This window comes from Phalangium opilio, unplaced genomic scaffold (assembly GCF_054372755.1).
Source record: "Phalangium opilio isolate 3A_F unplaced genomic scaffold, DU_Popi_V2 ptg000013l_1, whole genome shotgun sequence".
NCBI classification, from domain to species: Eukaryota; Metazoa; Arthropoda; class Arachnida; order Opiliones; family Phalangiidae; genus Phalangium; species Phalangium opilio.
The window spans coordinates 1,803,845-1,820,078 of NW_028324148.1; the positions used below are offsets into that span (position 1 = coordinate 1,803,845).

Here is a 16,234-nt window from a genome sequence, read left to right on the forward strand (position 1 = left end):
TATATGGTGTAGTGGTTTTCACGTCCGCCTAACACGTGGAAGGTCCCAGGTTCGAGCCCTGTTAGATACATATTTTGTCCATCGTGTTTGGGCATAAAAAAGCTAGGTCTCTTGGAAAACTCAGCATCACGACGTATCTATGGTGTAGTGGTTATCACGTCCGCTTTACTCGCGGATGGTCCAAGGTTCGAGCCCTGGTAGATACATATTTTGACCATCGTGATAGGACATAAAAAAGCTAGCTCTCTTGGAAAACTCAGTATTACTACGTATCTATGGTGTAGTGGTTATCACGTCCGCTTTACACGCGGAAGGTCCCAGGTTCGAGCCCTGGGAGATACATATTTTGTCCATCGTGATTGGGCATAAAAAAGCTAGGTCTCTTGGAAAACTCAGCATTGCTACGTATCTATGGTGTAGTGGTTATCACGTCCGCTTTACACGCGGAAGGTCCTAGGTTCGAGCCCTGGTAGATACATATTTTGACCATCGTCATAGGACATAAAAAAGCTACGTCTCTTGGAAAACTCAGTATTACTACGTAGCTATAGTGTAGTGGTTATCACGTTCGCTTTACACGCGGAAGGTCCCAGGTTCGAGCCCTGGTAGATACATATTTTGACCATCGTGATAGGACATAAAAAAAGCTAGGTCTCTTGGAAAACTCAGTATTACTACGTATCTATGGTGGTGTAGTGGTTATCACGCCCGCTTTACACGCGGAAGGTCCCATGTTCGAGCCCTGGTAGATACATGTTTTGTCCATCGTGATTGGGCATAAAAATTAGCTAGATCTCTCGGAAAACTTAGCATTGCTACGTATCTATGGTGTAGTGGCTATCACGTCCGATTTACACGCGGAAGGTCCCAGGTTCGAGCCCTGGTAGATACATATTTTGACCATCGTGATAGGACATAAAAAAAGCTAGGTCTCTTGGAAAACTCAGTATTACTACGTATCTATGGTGTAGTGGTTATCACGTCCGCTTTACACGCGGAAGGTCCCATGTTCGAGCCCTGGTAGATACATGTTTTGTCCATCGTGATTGGGCATAAAAATTAGCTAGATCTCTCGGAAAACTTAGCATTGCTACGCATCTATGGTGTAGTGGTTATCACGTCCGCTTTACACGCGGAAGGTCCTAGGTTCGAGCCCTGGTAGATACATATTTTGACCATCGTGATAGGACATAAAAAAAGCTAGGTCTCTTGGAAAACTCAGTATTACTACGTATATATGGTGTAGTGGTTATCACGTCCGCCTAACACGTGGAAGGTCCCAGGTTGGAGCCCTGTTAGATACATATTTTGTCCATCGTGTTTGGGCATAAAAAAGCTAGGTCTCTTGGAAAACTCAGCATCACGACGTATCTATGGTGTAGTGGTTATCACGTCCGCTTTACTCGCGGATGGTCCAAGGTTCGAGCCCTGGTAGATACATATTTTGACCATCGTGATAGGACATAAAAAAGCTAGCTCTCTTGGAAAACTCAGTATTACTACGTATCTATGGTGTAGTGGTTATCACGTCCGCTTTACACGCGGAAGGTCCCTGGTTCGAGCCCTGGTAGATACATATTTTGTCCATCGTGATTGGGCATAAAAAAGCTAGGTCTCTTGGAAAACTCAGCATTACTACGTATCTATGGTGTAGTGGTTATCACGTCCGCTTTACACGCGGAAGGTCCTAGGTTCGAGCCCTGGTAGATACATATTTTGACCATCGTGATAGGACATAAAAAAGCTACGTCTCTTGGAAAACTCAGTATTACTACGTAGCTATAGTGTAGTGGTTATCACGTCCGCTTTACACGCGGAAGGTTCCAGGTTCGAGCCCTGGTAGATGCATATTTTGACCATCGTGATAAGACATAAAAAAAGCTAGGTCTCTTGGAAAACTCAGTATTACTACGTATCTATGGTGAAGTGGTTATCACGTCCGCTTTAAACGCGGAAGGTCCCAGGTTCGAGCCCTGGTAGATACATGTTTTGTCCATCGTGATTGGGCATAAAAATAAGCTCGATCTCTCGGAAAACTCAGTATTACTACGTATCTGTGGTGTAGTGGTTATCACGTCCGCCTAACACGCGGAAGGGCCCAGGTTCGAGCCCTGGTAGATACATATTTTGACCATCGTGATAGGACATAAAAAAAGCTAGGTCTCTTGGAAAACTCAGAATTACTACGTATCTATGGTGTAGTGGTTATCACGTCCGCTTTACACGCGGAAGGTCCCATGTTCGAGCCCTGGTAGATACGTGTTTTGTCCATCGTGATTGGGCATAAAAATTAGCTAGATCTCTCGGAAAACTTAGCATTGCTACGTATCTATGGTGTAGTGGTTATCACGTCCGCTTTACACGCGGAAGGTCCCAGGTTCGAGCCCTGGTAGATACATATTTTGACCATCGTGATAGGACATAAAAAAAGCTAGGTCTCTTGGAAAACTCAGTATTACTACGTATATATGGTGTAGTGGTTTTCACGTCCGCCTAACACGTGGAAGGTCCCAGGTTCGAGCCCTGTTAGATACATATTTTGTCCATCGTGTTTGGGCATAAAAAAGCTAGGTCTCTTGGAAAACTCAGCATCACGACGTATCTATGGTGTAGTGGTTATCACGTCCGCTTTACTCGCGGATGGTCCAAGGTTCGAGCCCTGGTAGATACATATTTTGACCATCGTGATAGGACATAAAAAAGCTAGCTCTCTTGGAAAACTCAGTATTACTACGTATCTATGGTGTAGTGGTTATCACGTCCGCTTTACACGCGGAAGGTCCCAGGTTCGAGCCCTGGGAGATACATATTTTGTCCATCGTGATTGGGCATAAAAAAGCTAGGTCTCTTGGAAAACTCAGCATTGCTACGTATCTATGGTGTAGTGGTTATCACGTCCGCTTTACACGCGGAAGGTCCTAGGTTCGAGCCCTGGTAGATACATATTTTGACCATCGTCATAGGACATAAAAAAGCTACGTCTCTTGGAAAACTCAGTATTACTACGTAGCTATAGTGTAGTGGTTATCACGTTCGCTTTACACGCGGAAGGTCCCAGGTTCGAGCCCTGGTAGATACATATTTTGACCATCGTGATAGGACATAAAAAAAGCTAGGTCTCTTGGAAAACTCAGTATTACTACGTATCTATGGTGGTGTAGTGGTTATCACGCCCGCTTTACACGCGGAAGGTCCCATGTTCGAGCCCTGGTAGATACATGTTTTGTCCATCGTGATTGGGCATAAAAATTAGCTAGATCTCTCGGAAAACTTAGCATTGCTACGTATCTATGGTGTAGTGGCTATCACGTCCGCTTTACACGCGGAAGGTCCCAGGTTCGAGCCCTGGTAGATACATATTTTGACCATCGTGATAGGACATAAAAAAAGCTAGGTCTCTTGGAAAACTCAGTATTACTACGTATCTATGGTGTAGTGGTTATCACGTCCGCTTTACACGCGGAAGGTCCCATGTTCGAGCCCTGGTAGATACATGTTTTGTCCATCGTGATTGGGCATAAAAATTAGCTAGATCTCTCGGAAAACTTAGCATTGCTACGCATCTATGGTGTAGTGGTTATCACGTCCGCTTTACACGCGGAAGGTCCTAGGTTCGAGCCCTGGTAGATACATATTTTGACCATCGTGATAGGACATAAAAAAAGCTAGGTCTCTTGGAAAACTCAGTATTACTACGTATATATGGTGTAGTGGTTATCACGTCCGCCTAACACGTGGAAGGTCCCAGGTTGGAGCCCTGTTAGATACATATTTTGTCCATCGTGTTTGGGCATAAAAAAGCTAGGTCTCTTGGAAAACTCAGCATCACGACGTATCTATGGTGTAGTGGTTATCACGTCCGCTTTACTCGCGGATGGTCCAAGGTTCGAGCCCTGGTAGATACATATTTTGTCCATCGTGATTGGGCATAAAAAAGCTAGGTCTCTTGGAAAACTCAGCATTACTACGTATCTATGGTGTAGTGGTTATCACGTCCGCTTTACACGCGGAAGGTCCTAGGTTCGAGCCCTGGTAGATACATATTTTGACCATCGTGATAGGACATAAAAAAGCTACGTCTCTTGGAAAACTCAGTATTACTACGTAGCTATAGTGTAGTGGTTATCACGTCCGCTTTACACGCGGAAGGTTCCAGGTTCGAGCCCTGGTAGATGCATATTTTGACCATCGTGATAAGACATAAAAAAAGCTAGGTCTCTTGGAAAACTCAGTATTACTACGTATCTATGGTGAAGTGGTTATCACGTCCGCTTTAAACGCGGAAGGTCCCAGGTTCGAGCCCTGGTAGATACATGTTTTGTCCATCGTGATTGGGCATAAAAATAAGCTCGATCTCTCGGAAAACTCAGTATTACTACGTATCTGTGGTGTAGTGGTTATCACGTCCGCCTAACACGCGGAAGGTCCCAGGTTCGAGCCCTGGTAGATACATATTTTGTCCATCGTGATTCGGCATAAAAAAGCTAGGTCTCTTGGAAATTTCAGCATTACTACGTATCTATGTTGTAGTGGTTATCACGTCTGCTTCACACGCGGAAGGTCCCAGGTTCGAGCCCTGGTAGATACATATTTTGTCCATCGTCATAGGACATAAAAAAGCTACGTCTCTTGGAAAACTCAGTATTACTACGTAGCTATAGTGTAGTGGTTATCACGTTCGCTTTACACGCGGAAGGTCCCAGGTTCGAGCCCTGGTAGATACATATTTTGACCATCGTGATAGGACATAAAAAAAGCTAGGTCTCTTGGAAAACTCAGTATTACTACGTATCTATGGTGGTGTAGTGGTTATCACGCCCGCTTTACACGCGGAAGGTCCCATGTTCGAGCCCTGGTAGATACATGTTTTGTCCATCGTGATTGGGCATAAAAATTAGCTAGATCTCTCGGAAAACTTAGCATTGCTACGTATCTATGGTGTAGTGGCTATCACGTCCGCTTTACACGCGGAAGGTCCCAGGTTCGAGCCCTGGTAGATACATATTTTGACCATCGTGATAGGACATAAAAAAAGCTAGGTCTCTTGGAAAACTCAGTATTACTACGTATCTATGGTGTAGTGGTTATCACGTCCGCTTTACACGCGGAAGGTCCCATGTTCGAGCCCTGGTAGATACATGTTTTGTCCATCGTGATTGGGCATAAAAATTAGCTAGATCTCTCGGAAAACTTAGCATTGCTACGCATCTATGGTGTAGTGGTTATCACGTCCGCTTTACACGCGGAAGGTCCTAGGTTCGAGCCCTGGTAGATACATATTTTGACCATCGTGATAGGACATAAAAAAAGCTAGGTCTCTTGGAAAACTCAGTATTACTACGTATATATGGTGTAGTGGTTATCACGTCCGCCTAACACGTGGAAGGTCCCAGGTTGGAGCCCTGTTAGATACATATTTTGTCCATCGTGTTTGGGCATAAAAAAGCTAGGTCTCTTGGAAAACTCAGCATCACGACGTATCTATGGTGTAGTGGTTATCACGTCCGCTTTACTCGCGGATGGTCCAAGGTTCGAGCCCTGGTAGATACATATTTTGTCCATCGTGATTGGGCATAAAAAAGCTAGGTCTCTTGGAAAACTCAGCATTACTACGTATCTATGGTGTAGTGGTTATCACGTCCGCTTTACACGCGGAAGGTCCTAGGTTCGAGCCCTGGTAGATACATATTTTGACCATCGTGATAGGACATAAAAAAGCTACGTCTCTTGGAAAACTCAGTATTACTACGTAGCTATAGTGTAGTGGTTATCACGTCCGCTTTACACGCGGAAGGTTCCAGGTTCGAGCCCTGGTAGATGCATATTTTGACCATCGTGATAAGACATAAAAAAAGCTAGGTCTCTTGGAAAACTCAGTATTACTACGTATCTATGGTGAAGTGGTTATCACGTCCGCTTTAAACGCGGAAGGTCCCAGGTTCGAGCCCTGGTAGATACATGTTTTGTCCATCGTGATTGGGCATAAAAATAAGCTCGATCTCTCGGAAAACTCAGTATTACTACGTATCTGTGGTGTAGTGGTTATCACGTCCGCCTAACACGCGGAAGGTCCCAGGTTCGAGCCCTGGTAGATACATATTTTGTCCATCGTGATTCGGCATAAAAAAGCTAGGTCTCTTGGAAATTTCAGCATTACTACGTATCTATGTTGTAGTGGTTATCACGTCTGCTTCACACGCGGAAGGTCCCAGGTTCGAGCCCTGGTAGATACATATTTTGTCCATCGTGATTGGGCATAAAAATTAGCTAGATCTCTCGGAAAACTAATTATTACTACGTATATATGGTGTAGTGGTTATCACGTCCGCCTAACACGTGGAAGGTCCCAGGTTCGAGCCCTGTTAGATACATATTTTGTCCATCGTGTTTGGGCATAAAAAAGCTAGGTCTCTTGGAAAACTCAGCATTACGACGTATCTATGGTGTAGTGGTTATCACGTCCGCTTTACTCGCGGATGGTCCCAGGTTCGAGCCCTGGTAGATACATATTTTGACCATCGTGATAGGACATAAAAAAGCTATCTCTCTTGGAAAACTCAGTATTACTACGTATCTATGGTGTAGTGGTTATCACGTCCGCTTTACACGCGGAAGGTCCCAGGTTCGAGCCCTGGTAGATACATATTTGGTCCATCGTGATTGGGCATAAAAAAGCTAGGTCTCTTGGAAAACTCAGCATTACTACGTAGCTATAGTGTAGTGGTTATCACGTCCGCTTTACACGCGGAAGGTTCCAGGTTCGAGCCCTGGTAGATGCATATTTTGACCATCGTGATAATAAGACATAAAAAAAGCTAGGTCTCTTGGAAAACTCAGTATTACTACGTATCTATGGTGAAGTGGTTATCACGTCCGCTTTTAACGCGGAAGGTCCCAGGTTCGAGCCCTGGTAGATACATGTTTTGTCCATCGTGATTGGGCATAAAAATAAGCTCGATCTCTCGGAAAACTCAGTATTACTACGTATCTGTGGTGTAGTGGTTATCACGTCCGCCTAACACGCGGAAGGTCCCAGGTTCGAGCCCTGGTAGATACATATTTTGTCCATCGTGATTGGGCATAAAAATTAGCTAGATCTCTCGGAAAACTAATTATTACTACGTATATATGGTGTAGTGGTTATCACGTCCGCCTAACACGTGGAAGGTCCCAGGTTCGAGCCCTGTTAGATACATATTTTGTCCATCGTGTTTGGGCATAAAAAAGCTAGGTCTCTTGGAAAACTCAGCATTACGACGTATCTATGGTGTAGTGGTTATCACGTCCGCTTTACTCGCGGATGGTCCCAGGTTCGAGCCCTGGTAGATACATATTTTGACCATCGTGATAGGACATAAAAAAGCTATCTCTCTTGGAAAACTCAGTATTACTACGTATCTATGGTGTAGTGGTTATCACGTCCGCTTTACACGCGGAAGGTCCCAGGTTCGAGCCCTGGTAGATACATATTTGGTCCATCGTGATTGGGCATAAAAAAGCTAGGTCTCTTGGAAAACTCAGCATTACTACGTATCTATGGTGTAGTGGTTATCACGTCCGCTTTACACGCGGAAGGTCCCAGGTTCGAGCCCTGGTAGATACATATTTTGACCATCGTGATAGGACATAAAAAAGCTAGGTCTCTTGGAAAACTCAGTATTACTACGTATCTATGGTGTAGTGGTTATCACGTCCGCTTTACACGCGGAAGGTCCCATGTTCGAGCCGTGGTAGATACATATTTTGACCATCGTGATAGGACATAAAAAAGCTATCTCTCTTGGAAAACTCAGTATTACTACGTATCTATGGTGTAGTGGTTATCACGTCCGCTTTACACGCGGAAGGTCCCAGGTTCGAGCCCTGGTAGATACATATTTGGTCCATCGTGATAGGACATAAAAAGCTACGTCTCTTGGAAAACTCAGTATTACTACGTAGCTATAGTGTAGTGGTTATCACGTCCGCTTTACACGCGGAAGGTCCCAGGTTCGAGCCCTGGTAGATACATATTTTGACCATCGTGATAGGACATAAAAAAGCTAGGTCTCTTGGAAAACTCAGTATTACTACGTATCTATGGTGTAGTGGTTATCACGTCCGCTTTACACGCGGAAGGTTCCAGGTTCGAGCCCTGGTAGATGCATATTTTGACCATCGTGATAAGACATAAAAAAGCTAGGTCTCTTGGAAATTTCAGCATTACTACGTATCTATGGTGTAGTGGTTATCACGTCCGCTTTACACGCGGAAGGTCCCATGTTCGAGCCGTGGTAGATACATGTTTTGTCCATCGTGATTGGGCATAAAAATTAGCTAGATCTCTCGGAAAACTCAATATTACTACGTATATATGGTGTAGTGGTTATCACGTCCGCCTAACACGTGGAAGGTCCCAGGTTCGAGCCCTGTTAGATACATATTTTGTCCATCGTGTTTGGGCATATAAAAGCTAGGTCTCTTGGAAAACTCAGCATTACGACGTATCTATGGTGTAGTGGTTATCACGTCCGCTTTACACGCGGAAGGTCCCAGGTTCGAGCCCTGGTAGATACATATTTTGACCATCGTGATAGGACATAAAAAAAGCTAGGTCTCTTGGAAAACTCAGTATTACTACGTATCTATGGTGTAGTGGTTATCACGCCCGCTTTACACGCGGAAGGTCCCATGTTCGAGCCCTGGTAGATACATGTTTTGTCCATCGTGATTGGGCATAAAAATTAGCTAGATCTCTCGGAAAACTTAGCATTGCTACGTATCTATGGTGTAGTGGTTATCACGTCCGCTTTACACGCGGAAGGTTCCAAGTTCGAGCCCTGGTAGATGCATATTTTGACCATCGTGATAAGACATAAAAAAGCTAGGTCTCTTGGAAAACTCAGTATTACTACGTATCTATGGTGAAGTGGTTATCACGTCCGCTTTAAACGCGGAAGGTCCCAGGTTCGAGCCCTGGTAGATACATGTTTTGTCCATCGTGATTGGGCATAAAAATAAGCTCGATCTCTCGGAAAACACAGTTTTACTACGTATCTGTGGTGTAGTGGTTATCACGTCTGCTTCACACGCGAAAGGTCCCAGGTTCGAGCCCTGGTAGATACATATTTGGTCCATCGTGATTGGGCATAAAAAAGCTAGGTCTCTTGGAAAACTCAGCATTACTACGTATCTATGGTGTAGTGGTTATCACGTCCGCTTTACACGCGGAAGGTCCCAGGTTCGAGCCCTGGTAGATACATATTTTGACCATCGTGATAGGACATAAAAAAGCTAGGTCTCTTGGAAAACTCAGTATTACTACGTATCTATGGTGTAGTGGTTATCACGTCCGCTTTACACGCGGAAGGTCCCATGTTCGAGCCGTGGTAGATACACATTTTGACCATCGTGATAGGACATAAAAAAGCTATCTCTCTTGGAAAACTCAGTATTACTACGTATCTATGGTGTAGTGGTTATCACGTCCGCTTTACACGCGGAAGGTCCCAGGTTCGAGCCCTGGTAGATACATATTTGGTCCATCGTGATAGGACATAAAAAGCTACGTCTCTTGGAAAACTCAGTATTACTACGTAGCTATAGTGTAGTGGTTATCACGTCCGCTTTACACGCGGAAGGTCCCAGGTTCGAACCCTGGTAGATACATATTTTGACCATCGTGATAGGACATAAAAAAGCTAGGTCTCTTGGAAAACTCAGTATTACTACGTATCTATGGTGTAGTGGTTATCACGTCCGCTTTGCACGCGGAAGGTTCCAGGTTCGAGCCCTGGTAGATGCATATTTTGACCATCGTGATAAGACATAAAAAAGCTAGGTCTCTTGGAAATTTCAGCATTACTACGTATCTATGGTGTAGTGGTTATCACGTCCGCTTTACACGCGGAAGGTCCCATGTTCGAGCCGTGGTAGATACATGTTTTGTCCATCGTGATTGGGCATAAAAATTAGCTAGATCTCTCGGAAAACTCAATATTACTACGTATATATGGTGTAGTGGTTATCACGTCCGCCTAACACGTGGAAGGTCCCAGGTTCGAGCCCTGTTAGATACATATTTTGTCCATCGTGTTTGGGCATATAAAAGCTAGGTCTCTTGGAAAACTCAGCATTACGACGTATCTATGGTGTAGTGGTTATCACGTCCGCTTTACAGGCGGAAGGTCCCAGGTTCGAGCCCTGGTAGATACATATTTTGACCATCGTGATAGGACATAAAAAAAGCTAGGTCTCTTGGAAAACTCAGTATTACTACGTATCTATGGTGTAGTGGTTATCACGCCCGCTTTACACGCGGAAGGTCCCATGTTCGAGCCCTGGTAGATACATGTTTTGTCCATCGTGATTGGGCATAAAAATTAGCTAGATCTCTCGGAAAACTTAGCATTGCTACGTATCTATGGTGTAGTGGTTATCACGTCCGCTTTACACGCGGAAGGTTCCAGGTTCGAGCCCTGGTAGATGCATATTTTGACCATCGTGATAAGACATAAAAAAGCTAGGTCTCTTGGAAAACTCAGTATTACTACGTATCTATGGTGAAGTGGTTATCACGTCCGCTTTAAACGCGGAAGGTCCCAGGTTCGAGCCCTGGTAGATACATGTTTTGTCCATCGTGATTGGGCATAAAAATAAGCTCGATCTCTCGGAAAACTCAGTTTTACTACGTATCTGTGGTGTAGTGGTTATCACGTCTGCTTCACACGCGAAAGGTCCCAGGTTCGAGCCCTGGTAGATACATATTTTGTCCATCGTGATTGGGCATAAAAATTAGCTAGATCTCTCGGAAAACTAATTATTACTACGTATATATGGTGTAGTGGTTATCACGTCCGCCTAACACGTGGAAGGTCCCAGGTTCGAGCCCTGTTAGATACATATTTTGTCCATCGTGTTTGGGCATAAAAAAGCTAGGTCTCTTGGAAAACTCAGCATTACGACGTATCTATGGTGTAGTGGTTATCACGTCCGCTTTACTCGCGGATGGTCCCAGGTTCGAGCCCTGGTAGATACATATTTTGACCATCGTGATAGGACATAAAAAAGCTATCTCTCTTGGAAAACTCAGTATTACTACGTATCTATGGTGTAGTGGTTATCACGTCCGCTTTACACGCGGAAGGTCCCAGGTTCGAGCCCTGGTAGATACATATTTTGTCCATCGTGATTGGGCATAAAAATTAGCTAGATCTCTCGGAAAACTAATTATTACTACGTATATATGGTGTAGTGGTTATCACGTCCGCCTAACACGTGGAAGGTCCCAGGTTCGAGCCCTGTTAGATACATATTTTGTCCATCGTGATTGGGCATAAAAATTAGCTAGATCTCTCGGAAAACTAATTATTACTACGTATATATGGTGTAGTGGTTATCACGTCCGCCTAACACGTGGAAGGTCCCAGGTTCGAGCCCTGTTAGATACATATTTTGTCCATCGTGTTTGGGCATAAAAAAGCTAGGTCTCTTGGAAAACTCAGCATTACGACGTATCTATGGTGTAGTGGTTATCACGTCCGCTTTACTCGCGGATGGTCTCAGGTTCGAGCCCTGGTAGATACATATTTTGACCATCGTGATAGGACATAAAAAAGCTATCTCTCTTGGAAAACTCAGTATTACTACGTATCTATGGTGTAGTGGTTATCACGTCCGCTTTACACGCGGAAGGTCCCAGGTTCGAGTCCTGGTAGATACATATTTGGTCCATCGTGATTGGGCATAAAAAAGCTAGGTCTCTTGGAAAACTCAGCATTACTACGTATCTATGGTGTAGTGGTTATCACGTCCGCTTTACACGCGGAAGGTCCCAGGTTCGAGCCCTGGTTGATACATATTTTGACCATCGTGATAGGACATAAAAAGCTACGTCTCTTGGAAAACTCAGTATTACTACGTAGCTATAGTGTAGTGGTTATCACGTCCGCTTTACACGCGGAAGGTCCCAGGTTCGAGCCCTGGTAGATACATATTTTGACCATCGTGATAGGACATAAAAAAGCTAGGTCTCTTGGAAAACTCAGCATCACGACGTATCTATGGTGTAGTGGTTATCACGTCCGCTTTACTCGCGGATGGTCCAAGGTTCGAGCCCTGGTAGATACATATTTTGACCATCGTGATAGGACATAAAAAAGCTAGCTCTCTTGGAAAACTCAGTATTACTACGTATCTATGGTGTAGTGGTTATCACGTCCGCTTTACACGCGGAAGGTCCCAGGTTCGAGCCCTGGTAGATACATATTTTGTCCATCGTGATTGGGCATAAAAAAGCTAGGTCTCTTGGAAAACTCAGCATTACTACGTATCTATGGTGTAGTGGTTATCACGTCCGCTTTACACGCGGAAGGTCCTAGGTTCGAGCCCTGGTAGATACATATTTTGACCATCGTGATAGGACATAAAAAAGCTACGTCTCTTGGAAAACTCAGTATTACTACGTAGCTATAGTGTAGTGGTTATCACGTCCGCTTTACACGCGGAAGGTTCCAGGTTCGAGCTCTGGTAGATGCATATTTTGACCATCGTGATAAGACATAAAAAAAGCTAGGTCTCTTGGAAAAGTCAGTATTACTGCGTATCTATGGTGAAGTGGTTATCACGTCCGCTATAAACGCGGAAGGTCCCAGGTTCGAGCCCTGGTAGATACATGTTTTGTCCATCGTGATTGGGCATAAAAATAAGCTCGATCTCTCGGAAAACTCAGTATTACTACGTATCTGTGGTGTAGTGGTTATCACGTCCGCCTAACACGCGGAAGGTCCCAGGTTCGAGCCCTGGTAGATACATATTTTGTCCATCGTGATTCGGCATAAAAAAGCTAGGTCTCTTGGAAATTTCAGCATTACTACGTATCTATGTTGTAGTGGTTATCACGTCTGCTTCACACGCGGAAGGTCCCAGGTTCGAGCCCTGGTAGATACATATTTTGTCCATCGTGATTGGGCATAAAAATTAGCTAGATCTCTCGGAAAACTAATTATTACTACGTATATATGGTGTAGTGGTTATCACGTCCGCCTAACACGTGGAAGGTCCCAGGTTCGAGCCCTGTTAGATACATATTTTGTCCATCGTGTTTGGGCATAAAAAAGCTAGGTCTCTTGGAAAACTCAGCATTACGACGTATCTATGGTGTAGTGGTTATCACGTCCGCTTTACTCGCGGATGGTCCCAGGTTCGAGCCCTGGTAGATACATATTTTGACCATCGTGATAGGACATAAAAAAGCTATCTCTCTTGGAAAACTCAGTATTACTACGTATCTATGGTGTAGTGGTTATCACGTCCGCTTTACACGCGGAAGGTCCCAGGTTCGAGCCCTGGTAGATACATATTTGGTCCATCGTGATTGGGCATAAAAAAGCTAGGTCTCTTGGAAAACTCAGCATTACTACGTATCTATGGTGTAGTGGTTATCACGTCCGCTTTACACGCGGAAGGTCCCAGGTTCGAGCCCTGGTTGATACATATTTTGACCATCGTGATAGGACATAAAAAGCTACGTCTCTTGGAAAACTCAGTATTACTACGTAGCTATAGTGTAGTGGTTATCACGTCCGCTTTACACGCGGAAGGTCCCAGGTTCGAGCCCTGGTAGATACATATTTTGACCATCGTGATAGGACATAAAAAAGCTAGGTCTCTTGGAAAACTCAGTATTACTACGTATCTATGGTGTAGTGGTTATCACGTCCGCTTTACACGCGGAAGGTTCCAGGTTCGAGCCCTGGTAGATGCATATTTTGACCATCGTGATAAGACATAAAAAAGCTAGGTCTCTTGGAAATTTCAGCATTACTACGTATCTATGGTGTAGTGGTTATCACGTCCGCTTTACACGCGGAAGGTCCCAGGTTCGAGCCCTGGTAGATACATATTTTGACAATCGTGATAGGACATAAAAAAAGCTAGGTCTCTTGGAAAACTCAGTATTACTACGTATCTATGGTGTAGTGGTTATCACTCCCGCTTTACACGCGGAAGGTCCCATGTTCGAGCCCTGGTAGATACATGTTTTGTCCATCGTGATTGGGCATAAAAATTAGCTAGATCTCTCGGAAAACTTAGCATTGCTACGTATCTATGGTGTAGTGGTTATCACGTCCGCTTTACACGCGGAAGGTTCCAGGTTCGAGCCCTGGTAGATGCATATTTTGACCATCGTGATAAGACATAAAAAAAGCTAGGTCTCTTGGAAAACTCAGTATAACTACGTATCTATGGTGAAGTGGTTATCACGTCCGCTTTAAACGCGGAAGGTCCCAGGTTCGAGCCCTGGTAGATACATGTTTTGTCCATCGTGATTGGGCATAAAAATAAGCTCGATCTCTCGGAAAACTCAGTATTACTACGTATCTGTGGTGTAGTGGTTATCACGTCCGCTTTACACGCGGAAGGTTCCAGGTTCGAGCCCTGGTAGATGCATATTTTGACCATCGTGATAAGACATAAAAAAGCTAGGTCTCTTGGAAATTTCAGCATTACTACGTATCTATGGTGTAGTGGTTATCACGTCCGCTTTACACGCGGAAGGTCCCATGTTCGAGCCGTGGTAGATACATGTTTTGTCCATCGTGATTGGGCATAAAAATTAGCTAGATCTCTCGGAAAACTCAATATTACTACGTATATATGGTGTAGTGGTTATCACGTCCGCCTAACACGTGGAAGGTCCCAGGTTCGAGCCCTGTTAGATACATATTTTGTCCATCGTGTTTGGGCATATAAAAGCTAGGTCTCTTGGAAAACTCAGCATTACGACGTATCTATGGTGTAGTGGTTATCACGTCCGCTTTACACGCGGAAGGTCCCAGGTTCGAGCCCTGGTAGATACATATTTTGACCATCGTGATAGGACATAAAAAAAGCTAGGTCTCTTGGAAAACTCAGTATTACTACGTATCTATGGTGTAGTGGTTATCACGCCCGCTTTACACGCGGAAGGTCCCATGTTCGAGCCCTGGTAGATACATGTTTTGTCCATCGTGATTGGGCATAAAAATTAGCTAGATCTCTCGGAAAACTTAGCATTGCTACGTATCTATGGTGTAGTGGTTATCACGTCCGCTTTACACGCGGAAGGTTCCAGGTTCGAGCCCTGGTAGATGCATATTTTGACCATCGTGATAAGACATAAAAAAGCTAGGTCTCTTGGAAAACTCAGTATTGCTACGTATCTATGGTGAAGTGGTTATCACGTCCGCTTTAAACGCGGAAGGTCCCAGGTTCGAGCCCTGGTAGATACATGTTTTGTCCATCGCGATTGGGCATAAAAATAAGCTCGATCTCTCGGAAAACTCAGTATTACTACGTATCTGTGGTGTAGTGGTTATCACGTCTGCTTCACACGCGGAAGGTCCCAGGTTCGAGCCCTGGTAGATACATATTTTGTCCATCGTGATTGGGCATAAAAATTAGCTAGATCTCTCGGAAAACTAATTATTGCTACGTATATATGGTGTAGTGGTTATCACGTCCGCCTAACACGTGGAAGGTCCCAGGTTCGAGCCCTGTTAGATGCATATTTTGTCCATCGTGTTTGGGCATAAAAAAGCTAGGTCTCTTGGAAAACTCAGCATTACGACGTATCTATGGTGTAGTGGTTATCACGTCCGCTCTACTCGCGGATGGTCCCAGGTTCGAGCCCTGGTAGATACATATTTTGACCATCGTGATAGGACATAAAAAAGCTATCTCTCTTGGAAAAGTCAGTATTACTACGTATCTATGGTGTAGTGGTTATCACGTCCGCTTTACACGCGGAAGGTCCCAGGTTCGAGCCCTGGTAGATACATATTTTGTCCATCGTGATTGGGCATAAAAATTAGCTAGATCTCTCGGAAAACTAATTATTACTACGTATATATGGTGTAGTGGTTATCACGTCCGCCTAACACGTGGAAGGTCCCAGGTTCGAGCCCTGTTAGATACATATTTTGTCCATCGTGATTGGGCATAAAAATTAGCTAGATCTCTCGGAAAACTAATTATTACTACGTATATATGGTGTAGTGGTTATCACGTCCGCCTAACACGTGGAAGGTCCCAGGTTCGAGCCCTGTTAGATACATATTTTGTCCATCGTGTTTGGGCATAAAAAAGCTAGGTCTCTTGGAAAACTCAGCATTACGACGTATCTATGGTGTAGTGGTTATCACGTCCGCTTTACTCGCGGATGGTCCCAGGTTCGAGCCCTGGTAGATACATATTTTGACCATCGTGATAGGAC

General features: G+C 44.4%; 62 non-coding genes across 62 annotated transcripts; all 62 read left to right on the forward strand.

Annotated features, from left to right (window-relative positions):
- The first annotated feature begins 269 nt into the window (after positions 1-269).
- On the forward strand, positions 270-342 carry TRNAV-UAC (transfer RNA valine (anticodon UAC)). Its single transcript has one exon. It is a non-coding gene; the product is annotated as a tRNA-Val (tRNA).
- A 63-nt stretch (positions 343-405) lies between these two features.
- TRNAV-UAC (transfer RNA valine (anticodon UAC)) lies at positions 406-478 on the forward strand. Its single transcript has one exon. It is a non-coding gene; the product is annotated as a tRNA-Val (tRNA).
- A 478-nt stretch (positions 479-956) lies between these two features.
- Positions 957-1,029, forward strand: TRNAV-UAC (transfer RNA valine (anticodon UAC)). The gene has a single exon. It is a non-coding gene; the product is annotated as a tRNA-Val (tRNA).
- A 65-nt stretch (positions 1,030-1,094) lies between these two features.
- Positions 1,095-1,167, forward strand: TRNAV-UAC (transfer RNA valine (anticodon UAC)). The gene has a single exon. It is a non-coding gene; the product is annotated as a tRNA-Val (tRNA).
- Positions 1,168-1,503: 336 nt separating this feature from the next.
- TRNAV-UAC (transfer RNA valine (anticodon UAC)) lies at positions 1,504-1,576 on the forward strand. Its single transcript has one exon. It is a non-coding gene; the product is annotated as a tRNA-Val (tRNA).
- A 63-nt stretch (positions 1,577-1,639) lies between these two features.
- Positions 1,640-1,712, forward strand: TRNAV-UAC (transfer RNA valine (anticodon UAC)). The gene has a single exon. It is a non-coding gene; the product is annotated as a tRNA-Val (tRNA).
- A 338-nt stretch (positions 1,713-2,050) lies between these two features.
- Positions 2,051-2,123, forward strand: TRNAV-AAC (transfer RNA valine (anticodon AAC)). Its single transcript has one exon. It is a non-coding gene; the product is annotated as a tRNA-Val (tRNA).
- A 202-nt stretch (positions 2,124-2,325) lies between these two features.
- TRNAV-UAC (transfer RNA valine (anticodon UAC)) lies at positions 2,326-2,398 on the forward strand. The gene has a single exon. It is a non-coding gene; the product is annotated as a tRNA-Val (tRNA).
- A 336-nt stretch (positions 2,399-2,734) lies between these two features.
- On the forward strand, positions 2,735-2,807 carry TRNAV-UAC (transfer RNA valine (anticodon UAC)). The gene has a single exon. It is a non-coding gene; the product is annotated as a tRNA-Val (tRNA).
- Positions 2,808-2,870: 63 nt separating this feature from the next.
- On the forward strand, positions 2,871-2,943 carry TRNAV-UAC (transfer RNA valine (anticodon UAC)). Its single transcript has one exon. It is a non-coding gene; the product is annotated as a tRNA-Val (tRNA).
- Positions 2,944-3,284: 341 nt separating this feature from the next.
- TRNAV-UAC (transfer RNA valine (anticodon UAC)) lies at positions 3,285-3,357 on the forward strand. Its single transcript has one exon. It is a non-coding gene; the product is annotated as a tRNA-Val (tRNA).
- Positions 3,358-3,421: 64 nt separating this feature from the next.
- On the forward strand, positions 3,422-3,494 carry TRNAV-UAC (transfer RNA valine (anticodon UAC)). The gene has a single exon. It is a non-coding gene; the product is annotated as a tRNA-Val (tRNA).
- A 65-nt stretch (positions 3,495-3,559) lies between these two features.
- On the forward strand, positions 3,560-3,632 carry TRNAV-UAC (transfer RNA valine (anticodon UAC)). The gene has a single exon. It is a non-coding gene; the product is annotated as a tRNA-Val (tRNA).
- A 336-nt stretch (positions 3,633-3,968) lies between these two features.
- Positions 3,969-4,041, forward strand: TRNAV-UAC (transfer RNA valine (anticodon UAC)). Its single transcript has one exon. It is a non-coding gene; the product is annotated as a tRNA-Val (tRNA).
- A 338-nt stretch (positions 4,042-4,379) lies between these two features.
- Positions 4,380-4,452, forward strand: TRNAV-AAC (transfer RNA valine (anticodon AAC)). The gene has a single exon. It is a non-coding gene; the product is annotated as a tRNA-Val (tRNA).
- A 63-nt stretch (positions 4,453-4,515) lies between these two features.
- Positions 4,516-4,588, forward strand: TRNAV-CAC (transfer RNA valine (anticodon CAC)). The gene has a single exon. It is a non-coding gene; the product is annotated as a tRNA-Val (tRNA).
- Positions 4,589-4,929: 341 nt separating this feature from the next.
- TRNAV-UAC (transfer RNA valine (anticodon UAC)) lies at positions 4,930-5,002 on the forward strand. Its single transcript has one exon. It is a non-coding gene; the product is annotated as a tRNA-Val (tRNA).
- A 64-nt stretch (positions 5,003-5,066) lies between these two features.
- TRNAV-UAC (transfer RNA valine (anticodon UAC)) lies at positions 5,067-5,139 on the forward strand. The gene has a single exon. It is a non-coding gene; the product is annotated as a tRNA-Val (tRNA).
- A 65-nt stretch (positions 5,140-5,204) lies between these two features.
- Positions 5,205-5,277, forward strand: TRNAV-UAC (transfer RNA valine (anticodon UAC)). Its single transcript has one exon. It is a non-coding gene; the product is annotated as a tRNA-Val (tRNA).
- A 336-nt stretch (positions 5,278-5,613) lies between these two features.
- TRNAV-UAC (transfer RNA valine (anticodon UAC)) lies at positions 5,614-5,686 on the forward strand. Its single transcript has one exon. It is a non-coding gene; the product is annotated as a tRNA-Val (tRNA).
- A 338-nt stretch (positions 5,687-6,024) lies between these two features.
- On the forward strand, positions 6,025-6,097 carry TRNAV-AAC (transfer RNA valine (anticodon AAC)). Its single transcript has one exon. It is a non-coding gene; the product is annotated as a tRNA-Val (tRNA).
- Positions 6,098-6,160: 63 nt separating this feature from the next.
- TRNAV-CAC (transfer RNA valine (anticodon CAC)) lies at positions 6,161-6,233 on the forward strand. Its single transcript has one exon. It is a non-coding gene; the product is annotated as a tRNA-Val (tRNA).
- A 201-nt stretch (positions 6,234-6,434) lies between these two features.
- Positions 6,435-6,507, forward strand: TRNAV-UAC (transfer RNA valine (anticodon UAC)). Its single transcript has one exon. It is a non-coding gene; the product is annotated as a tRNA-Val (tRNA).
- A 63-nt stretch (positions 6,508-6,570) lies between these two features.
- Positions 6,571-6,643, forward strand: TRNAV-UAC (transfer RNA valine (anticodon UAC)). The gene has a single exon. It is a non-coding gene; the product is annotated as a tRNA-Val (tRNA).
- Positions 6,644-6,984: 341 nt separating this feature from the next.
- TRNAV-AAC (transfer RNA valine (anticodon AAC)) lies at positions 6,985-7,057 on the forward strand. The gene has a single exon. It is a non-coding gene; the product is annotated as a tRNA-Val (tRNA).
- A 201-nt stretch (positions 7,058-7,258) lies between these two features.
- Positions 7,259-7,331, forward strand: TRNAV-UAC (transfer RNA valine (anticodon UAC)). The gene has a single exon. It is a non-coding gene; the product is annotated as a tRNA-Val (tRNA).
- Positions 7,332-7,394: 63 nt separating this feature from the next.
- On the forward strand, positions 7,395-7,467 carry TRNAV-UAC (transfer RNA valine (anticodon UAC)). The gene has a single exon. It is a non-coding gene; the product is annotated as a tRNA-Val (tRNA).
- A 63-nt stretch (positions 7,468-7,530) lies between these two features.
- Positions 7,531-7,603, forward strand: TRNAV-UAC (transfer RNA valine (anticodon UAC)). Its single transcript has one exon. It is a non-coding gene; the product is annotated as a tRNA-Val (tRNA).
- Positions 7,604-7,802: 199 nt separating this feature from the next.
- Positions 7,803-7,875, forward strand: TRNAV-UAC (transfer RNA valine (anticodon UAC)). Its single transcript has one exon. It is a non-coding gene; the product is annotated as a tRNA-Val (tRNA).
- Positions 7,876-7,937: 62 nt separating this feature from the next.
- On the forward strand, positions 7,938-8,010 carry TRNAV-UAC (transfer RNA valine (anticodon UAC)). Its single transcript has one exon. It is a non-coding gene; the product is annotated as a tRNA-Val (tRNA).
- Positions 8,011-8,073: 63 nt separating this feature from the next.
- Positions 8,074-8,146, forward strand: TRNAV-UAC (transfer RNA valine (anticodon UAC)). The gene has a single exon. It is a non-coding gene; the product is annotated as a tRNA-Val (tRNA).
- A 337-nt stretch (positions 8,147-8,483) lies between these two features.
- Positions 8,484-8,556, forward strand: TRNAV-UAC (transfer RNA valine (anticodon UAC)). The gene has a single exon. It is a non-coding gene; the product is annotated as a tRNA-Val (tRNA).
- A 476-nt stretch (positions 8,557-9,032) lies between these two features.
- Positions 9,033-9,105, forward strand: TRNAV-CAC (transfer RNA valine (anticodon CAC)). The gene has a single exon. It is a non-coding gene; the product is annotated as a tRNA-Val (tRNA).
- A 63-nt stretch (positions 9,106-9,168) lies between these two features.
- On the forward strand, positions 9,169-9,241 carry TRNAV-UAC (transfer RNA valine (anticodon UAC)). Its single transcript has one exon. It is a non-coding gene; the product is annotated as a tRNA-Val (tRNA).
- A 199-nt stretch (positions 9,242-9,440) lies between these two features.
- On the forward strand, positions 9,441-9,513 carry TRNAV-UAC (transfer RNA valine (anticodon UAC)). The gene has a single exon. It is a non-coding gene; the product is annotated as a tRNA-Val (tRNA).
- A 62-nt stretch (positions 9,514-9,575) lies between these two features.
- Positions 9,576-9,648, forward strand: TRNAV-UAC (transfer RNA valine (anticodon UAC)). Its single transcript has one exon. It is a non-coding gene; the product is annotated as a tRNA-Val (tRNA).
- A 63-nt stretch (positions 9,649-9,711) lies between these two features.
- TRNAA-UGC (transfer RNA alanine (anticodon UGC)) lies at positions 9,712-9,784 on the forward strand. The gene has a single exon. It is a non-coding gene; the product is annotated as a tRNA-Ala (tRNA).
- Positions 9,785-10,121: 337 nt separating this feature from the next.
- Positions 10,122-10,194, forward strand: TRNAV-UAC (transfer RNA valine (anticodon UAC)). Its single transcript has one exon. It is a non-coding gene; the product is annotated as a tRNA-Val (tRNA).
- Positions 10,195-10,396: 202 nt separating this feature from the next.
- Positions 10,397-10,469, forward strand: TRNAV-UAC (transfer RNA valine (anticodon UAC)). The gene has a single exon. It is a non-coding gene; the product is annotated as a tRNA-Val (tRNA).
- Positions 10,470-10,670: 201 nt separating this feature from the next.
- On the forward strand, positions 10,671-10,743 carry TRNAV-CAC (transfer RNA valine (anticodon CAC)). The gene has a single exon. It is a non-coding gene; the product is annotated as a tRNA-Val (tRNA).
- Positions 10,744-10,944: 201 nt separating this feature from the next.
- On the forward strand, positions 10,945-11,017 carry TRNAV-UAC (transfer RNA valine (anticodon UAC)). The gene has a single exon. It is a non-coding gene; the product is annotated as a tRNA-Val (tRNA).
- A 63-nt stretch (positions 11,018-11,080) lies between these two features.
- TRNAV-UAC (transfer RNA valine (anticodon UAC)) lies at positions 11,081-11,153 on the forward strand. Its single transcript has one exon. It is a non-coding gene; the product is annotated as a tRNA-Val (tRNA).
- A 475-nt stretch (positions 11,154-11,628) lies between these two features.
- Positions 11,629-11,701, forward strand: TRNAV-UAC (transfer RNA valine (anticodon UAC)). The gene has a single exon. It is a non-coding gene; the product is annotated as a tRNA-Val (tRNA).
- A 63-nt stretch (positions 11,702-11,764) lies between these two features.
- On the forward strand, positions 11,765-11,837 carry TRNAV-UAC (transfer RNA valine (anticodon UAC)). Its single transcript has one exon. It is a non-coding gene; the product is annotated as a tRNA-Val (tRNA).
- A 62-nt stretch (positions 11,838-11,899) lies between these two features.
- On the forward strand, positions 11,900-11,972 carry TRNAV-UAC (transfer RNA valine (anticodon UAC)). Its single transcript has one exon. It is a non-coding gene; the product is annotated as a tRNA-Val (tRNA).
- Positions 11,973-12,171: 199 nt separating this feature from the next.
- Positions 12,172-12,244, forward strand: TRNAV-UAC (transfer RNA valine (anticodon UAC)). The gene has a single exon. It is a non-coding gene; the product is annotated as a tRNA-Val (tRNA).
- Positions 12,245-12,307: 63 nt separating this feature from the next.
- Positions 12,308-12,380, forward strand: TRNAV-UAC (transfer RNA valine (anticodon UAC)). Its single transcript has one exon. It is a non-coding gene; the product is annotated as a tRNA-Val (tRNA).
- Positions 12,381-12,718: 338 nt separating this feature from the next.
- TRNAV-AAC (transfer RNA valine (anticodon AAC)) lies at positions 12,719-12,791 on the forward strand. The gene has a single exon. It is a non-coding gene; the product is annotated as a tRNA-Val (tRNA).
- A 63-nt stretch (positions 12,792-12,854) lies between these two features.
- TRNAV-CAC (transfer RNA valine (anticodon CAC)) lies at positions 12,855-12,927 on the forward strand. The gene has a single exon. It is a non-coding gene; the product is annotated as a tRNA-Val (tRNA).
- Positions 12,928-13,128: 201 nt separating this feature from the next.
- TRNAV-UAC (transfer RNA valine (anticodon UAC)) lies at positions 13,129-13,201 on the forward strand. The gene has a single exon. It is a non-coding gene; the product is annotated as a tRNA-Val (tRNA).
- A 63-nt stretch (positions 13,202-13,264) lies between these two features.
- Positions 13,265-13,337, forward strand: TRNAV-UAC (transfer RNA valine (anticodon UAC)). The gene has a single exon. It is a non-coding gene; the product is annotated as a tRNA-Val (tRNA).
- Positions 13,338-13,400: 63 nt separating this feature from the next.
- Positions 13,401-13,473, forward strand: TRNAV-UAC (transfer RNA valine (anticodon UAC)). Its single transcript has one exon. It is a non-coding gene; the product is annotated as a tRNA-Val (tRNA).
- A 62-nt stretch (positions 13,474-13,535) lies between these two features.
- TRNAV-UAC (transfer RNA valine (anticodon UAC)) lies at positions 13,536-13,608 on the forward strand. Its single transcript has one exon. It is a non-coding gene; the product is annotated as a tRNA-Val (tRNA).
- Positions 13,609-13,671: 63 nt separating this feature from the next.
- TRNAV-UAC (transfer RNA valine (anticodon UAC)) lies at positions 13,672-13,744 on the forward strand. The gene has a single exon. It is a non-coding gene; the product is annotated as a tRNA-Val (tRNA).
- Positions 13,745-13,807: 63 nt separating this feature from the next.
- Positions 13,808-13,880, forward strand: TRNAV-UAC (transfer RNA valine (anticodon UAC)). Its single transcript has one exon. It is a non-coding gene; the product is annotated as a tRNA-Val (tRNA).
- A 202-nt stretch (positions 13,881-14,082) lies between these two features.
- TRNAV-UAC (transfer RNA valine (anticodon UAC)) lies at positions 14,083-14,155 on the forward strand. Its single transcript has one exon. It is a non-coding gene; the product is annotated as a tRNA-Val (tRNA).
- Positions 14,156-14,357: 202 nt separating this feature from the next.
- TRNAV-UAC (transfer RNA valine (anticodon UAC)) lies at positions 14,358-14,430 on the forward strand. Its single transcript has one exon. It is a non-coding gene; the product is annotated as a tRNA-Val (tRNA).
- A 337-nt stretch (positions 14,431-14,767) lies between these two features.
- On the forward strand, positions 14,768-14,840 carry TRNAV-UAC (transfer RNA valine (anticodon UAC)). Its single transcript has one exon. It is a non-coding gene; the product is annotated as a tRNA-Val (tRNA).
- Positions 14,841-15,042: 202 nt separating this feature from the next.
- On the forward strand, positions 15,043-15,115 carry TRNAV-UAC (transfer RNA valine (anticodon UAC)). Its single transcript has one exon. It is a non-coding gene; the product is annotated as a tRNA-Val (tRNA).
- A 201-nt stretch (positions 15,116-15,316) lies between these two features.
- On the forward strand, positions 15,317-15,389 carry TRNAV-CAC (transfer RNA valine (anticodon CAC)). The gene has a single exon. It is a non-coding gene; the product is annotated as a tRNA-Val (tRNA).
- Positions 15,390-15,726: 337 nt separating this feature from the next.
- TRNAV-UAC (transfer RNA valine (anticodon UAC)) lies at positions 15,727-15,799 on the forward strand. Its single transcript has one exon. It is a non-coding gene; the product is annotated as a tRNA-Val (tRNA).
- A 339-nt stretch (positions 15,800-16,138) lies between these two features.
- Positions 16,139-16,211, forward strand: TRNAV-UAC (transfer RNA valine (anticodon UAC)). The gene has a single exon. It is a non-coding gene; the product is annotated as a tRNA-Val (tRNA).
- The last annotated feature ends 23 nt before the right edge of the window (positions 16,212-16,234 follow it).